The sequence below is a fragment of the Hemicordylus capensis genome, chromosome 3 (genome assembly GCF_027244095.1).
Source record: "Hemicordylus capensis ecotype Gifberg chromosome 3, rHemCap1.1.pri, whole genome shotgun sequence".
NCBI classification, from domain to species: Eukaryota; Metazoa; Chordata; class Lepidosauria; order Squamata; family Cordylidae; genus Hemicordylus; species Hemicordylus capensis.
Window position 1 is genome coordinate 285,707,805 of NC_069659.1, and position 6,000 is coordinate 285,713,804.

The window sequence follows — 6,000 nt, forward strand, 5'->3', positions numbered from 1 at the left end:
TCCATGTGTTCAGCAGAACATCAGTGTGTGTGTGCTTACAGCTATCAGCAGGATAATTCTCAAGGGAACCTTGATCACATAAGTTTCCCAAAAGCATGCAAAGCATGTGCACACATCTGTACATTCTCAGGCCCTCTTTCAGAAATTTCAGTTTGCATAGTGGGTGGGGCCCATTTCCCTCTCTATATTAAGTTTATGCATGGTTTTATTAGGAAGGCAGACAGCAATTTAGCCCTATTCTGTGTTGCATGTATTGTACGTTCTTTCACTAATGGCAACTCCCAGAGTTCATGGGTGGCATGCCCTTATGGCAGCAGACTGGCAACTTCAGCCCTCCTGCAGATGTTGGCCTACAATTCCCATAATCCCTGGCTATTGGCCACTGTAGCTAGGGGTTATGGGAGTTGTAGTCCAAATACAGTTGTGGGGCCTAAATTGAGCAGGCCTGGTTATAATCCCTTGTGCACACCCGAATCCATGTAGATATCGTTTTTATTTAGGCCATGGATGCAGGCAAAACATGAAGTTGTGAATAACTTGTTGCATTGATTTCAACACAGCACCTATATGTTTCTTCAGATGATGGACCATGTCAGCAAGCATTTACTTATCCTGTGGTGTTGCTTGTTCTCAGTGTCTTCTTGCTTTGGCTCCCTTTAGATATTTACTTTTTAAAATGCGTGTTTTAAAATGTTTGCCAAACTGGCAGTAGCACCACTGCACTTGTGTCTGAATTACTGCAGTGCACCATAACCGCTCCTTAAGAGAATCACTTTGTAGTTGGGGGCTAAATCCTGTCCTGTTCCACTTGTGTAAATGCAGTGTGCGTTATCATATTGGCCTGCCTATGGGTAAACTATCTGCAGACGAGGCAGGGAAAGGTGAAAATGTGTGCCTTTAACATAATGGCTTGCTTCAGAGCCAGATTCTTGGAGACTGCCACAGGCTACACTGGGATCCAACCTGGTTACCTGTTTCTGATCTCATACTGAATGAGAAAGTGGAGTGAGAGCCACTCTTGTTGCATACTTCTTTGAAGATCTGGCTGACCCTTATGGAGTAGCATCACTTAAAGAGGAAGGGGTTGGGGCAGTAGAGGAGCGACCCACCCCCACCCCTCCCTCTGATTCCTCCGATCACCACCAAGCCAAGCGGTAAATATGTGCAACATTACATATGTATAATGGAGTGTAAATAATCCCAAAAAGTGCCTTGTAAATAGACTCCAAGTTTATCCTTTATTAATGAGCCGCTGAGCATCCTGCTGCTTTAGAGCAGCAAGGCTTTCATAATATCAAACCCTAAATTACACTTGGTGTCTCTCATTCCCGGCAAACGAGAATCATTTCAGGCCTCTTTGCTGCCTGTATTTATTTATTCATTTATTGATTTTTGCCAGAGTGAGCCCAGCATTCTCTGTGCTGCCATTTAGTAACGTCGAAGCCCCTGTGAACTGGAACTCTGCCCCAAAAGCAAGCACAATGGGAGATACTAAAGGGGGAAATGGAGGTTGGTGCCTGATCCCTGTCTTAACTATGCCAATGCCTTCCATTGATTCAACCAGGGGTAGGAGGTGAGTTCTTAGGAGAACGAACATTTTAAAAGCCGGGACCAGTGTGGTGGTGGCTAACTCAATACCAACACCTCTCCAGATTCTGTGTACAGGTCAACACAGGAATAGTACCATAGTGTGGGTCAAGCAGCTTTGAGGAGCATCATCTATAGGGTTAAAATGTTTGCAACAAGCTGGATTTTGGCAGAAATTCAGAATTAGAATGCAATGTTTTGAAACTTGAATATCTTCACATTTTGTTTTTGAAATGTGACTTAGAGAGACTGGTAAAAATGGAAACGCTGTTGATGAAGTAAAGCATTAATGTTAATTATCAGAATAATCAGTGTATTGTCTCTAATCTCCCATGGGTGGGCAAGGTGATTGAGAGGGTGGTGGCCACTCAGCTCCAGACAGTCTTGGGCGCTTTCCAGACTAGACCCTACAATGGGGTCAGGACATATCTCAGAAGTGTGCTTCCACACCTCCTGCATCGTGACACCGCAGTCCCTATGCGGACAGCAGGGTGCTGTTCACATTTACAATGCCCTGTTTTGAATTTAATCGCTGCGATATAGAGCTAGGACGTCATATATCCGGCATGAAAAAGTTGCTGGTTTTTTGGATTGTTAGTTGCTACGAGACTGCTCCCCCTGCTGTTTACGTTTCAAATGCGACTTGCCTGAACGGAGGCATTTTGCTGCTGATGAGCATCTAGTCTGGAAAGCACCTTGGAGGATTATCTAGACCCATTTCATGGGTTATTGGGTTGAGACTGCCTTGGTCGGCCTGATGGATGCTCTCCAATTAGGTATTGACAGAGGGAATGCGATTCTGCTTATCCTTATTGATCTCTTAGTGGCTTTTGATACCATTGGCCATGGTATCCTTCTGGGTTGCCTGACGGAGGTGGGATTAGGTGGCATTGTTCTACAGTGGTTCCGTTCCTAGCTCCCGGGTAGATTCTAGATTCTTCACTTGGAGACTGAATAAAGTTCCACAAGGCTTCATACTGTGTCCAATGCTATTTAATATCTACATGAAACTGCTAAGAGAGATCATCAGGAGATTTGGTGCAGGGTGTTATCAATATGCTGATAACCCCCAAATCTATTTTTCCTCATCAACTTCATCAGGACATGGTATAACTTTCCTAAACGTGTGTTTGGAGGCAGTAATGGGCTGGATGAGGGATAACAAACTGAAGTTGAATCCAAATAAGATGGGGGTACTGATTGTTGGGGGTCAAAACCTGAAAGATGGTTTAGATCTGCCTGTTCTGGATGGGGTTGCACTCTCCCTGAAAGATCAGGTACATAGCTTGGGAGTGCGCTTAGATCCAAAAGACTCTGGTTTCTCAGATTGAGGCAGTGGCCAGGAGCGCTTTTTATCAGCTTTGGCTGATACTGTTAGAGAGCTCAGGGGAGATTCCTTTATCTGCCCCAGCTACAGCGGAAGTGCACAGGTAAGGGAACACTGCTAATTCACGTTGTCTGGAGACATGGAGTTAAAGTTCCAGATAAAGTAGGGAGATAGATAAGACTTACATGCTTGGTTGCTAGCTTCATACAAGAAGTAGGGAGGGGAGAAGAAGGAGGTCTCTCTCTCAAGTGAGAGAATGAAACCTGAGACTATCAATCTAACAAAAGTGGAAGTAGAGAAAGCACGGTCAGAAAGGGAATGCCCTTACTGGCTGTCTCTACCCCTAATGCCCCTAGTGGTCCATAGGGTTGCTGGTGCTAGGAGTAGATGCCATCAGGAGCTGCAGCTCCAACAGCTATGCGCATTTCTGGAGGTAAATGACCTTAGAACAGATGCTGGTATCCTCCAGGCTTAGCTACTGTAATTCACTCTATGTGGGGCTACCTTTGTACATAGTCTGGAAACCACAACTGGTACAGAATATGTCAGCCAGGTTAGTCTCTGGGATGGACAACCCGAAGGGACCATATAACACAAATTCTAAAAGAATTGCCTTTCTGATTCCGAGCAAAATACAAAGTTCTGGCCATTACCTATATAAAGCCATGAATGGCTTAGGTCCAGTGTATTTAAGAGACTACCTTCTTTGTCATGAACCCTTCCGCCTATTAAGATCAAGTGGGGAGGTCTGGTTACGGTTGCCGCCAGCTCCTCTGGTGGCAACTCAGGCTCAGGCCTTCTCTGTGGCTGCCCCAGGCTTTGGAATGCACTCCCTGTCAAAATAAGAGTTTCTCCATCTCAGATTGCTTTTAAAAAGACCCTCAAGACACACCTGTTTTCCCAGGCTTTTAATTAAAATTAATTGAAAACTGTTTAATTCTGTGGAATTGTTTTGTTTTACTCTGTGAATTTTTTTAAATCTGTGAAATTGTTTTGCTTGTTTTTTATTTTAAATTGTAATTTGGACTTTGTACCCCACCTAGAGATGTATATATCAGATGGTATATAACGATGACAGATAGAAAGAAAGAATAAATATGGGGATGGGGTAGTAGCTCAGTGGTAGAGCATCTGCTTAGCATCTGGAAGATCCCAGGTTCAATTGCATCTCCAGGTAGGACTAAGGAAAAACTCCTGCCTGAAACCAAGGAGAACTGCTTTCAGTCAGAGTTCACTAATGGCGTAGCAGGGAAGTAACTTGCCTAGGGAGCAAGAGGTTGCTGGATCGAATCCCTGCTGGTATGTTTCCCAGGCTATGGGAAACACCTATATCGGGCAGCAGTGATACAGGAAGATGCTGAAAGGCATCATCTCATACTGCAAGGGAAATGGCAATGGTAAACCCTTCCTGTATCCTGCCAAAGAAAACCACATGGCACTGTGATCGCCAGGAGTTGACACTGACTTGACAGCACAACTTTACCTTATCTTTAGACAATACTAAGCTAGATGACCAATGGTCTGACTCCGTATAAGGCAGCCTCCTATGAACTTGCTAAATACGTGCATTTACACATTGCTCTCTAAATTACCAGTTACCCCTGCTAACTGGGCAAAGAGGCACCTTTTACCATAGTGATTCTCTTTATTTAGCAGGGGGAAAGTAACTGGCCCTATCCACCCCAGCACAGTACTTCCAGTGACTGTTGCTGGTGTCTCTCTTATGTTTCTTTTTAGAATGTGAGGCCTTTGTGGACAGGGTTCCATCTTATTTATTTATTATTTCTCTGTGTCATGATTGATGGTCATGATTTTCCTGGTCTTACAATCTAGCGTCTCTAGCTCTGCCTGGGTCCAGTCTATTATTCCTGCAGTGTATCTGATAACAGGTATAGCCCAGGTGTTTATGGCTTGTATGGTGTTCCCGCCATTGAGTTTGGACTTGAGGATTTTTCTAACTCTCCTGATGTATTCACTTCCAATTTTTCTTTTAACTTCAGTGTGTGCAATGTTATCAGCCTGGAGAATGCCCAAGTATTTGTAAGGTTCTTTCTCTTCCAGGTTCTTGATCTTGCTTCCATTGGGCAGTTCTATTCCTTCTGTTTTTGTTATTTTCCCTCTGTTCATTATTAATGCAGCACACTTGTCTAGTCCAAACTCCATTGCTGTATTATTATTATTATTATTATTATTATTATTATTATTATTATTTTATTATTTTATTATTATTATTTTATTTACTACTACTACTACTACTACTACTACTCAATGGCAGGAACACCATACAAGCCATAAACACCTGGGCTATACCTGTTATCAGATACACTGCAGGAATAATAGACTGGACCCAGGCAGAGCTAGAGACGCTAGATCGTAAGACCAGGAAAATAATAACCATCAATCATGCTCTTCACCACCGCAGTGATGTAGATAGGCTATACCTCCCTCGCAGCTCAGGTGGAAGAGGAATGCTGCAAGTCCATCAAACAGTAGAGGAGGAGAAAAGAGGCCTTGAAGGATATATAAAAGACAGTGAAGAAGATGCACTTAAAATGGTCAATAACAAGAAACTATTCAACACCAATGAAACAAAGCAGGCCTACAAGAAAGAACAAGTCAAGAACCAAGCAGAAAAATGGAAAAATAAGCCACTGCATGGTCAATATTTGCACAATATAAGTGGAAAATCAGACATCACCAAGATCTGGCAATGGCTTAAGAATGGCAACTTGAAGAAAGAAACAGAAGGTTTAATACTGGCTGCACAAGAATAGGCACTAAGAACAAATGCAATAAGAGCAAAAGTAGAAAAATCCACCACAAACAGCAAGTGCCGCCTTTGTAAAGAAGCAGATGACACAGTGGACCACCTAATCAGCTGTTGTAAAAAGATCACACAGACTGACTACAAACAAAGGCATGACAAGGTAGCAGGGATGATACACTGGAACATCTGCAAAAAACACAAGCTACCTGTAGCCAAAGAATGGTGGGACTATAAAATTGAAAAAGTTGTAGAAAACGAAGATGTAAAAATATTATGGGACTTCCGACTACAAACAGACAAACATCTGTCACATAATACA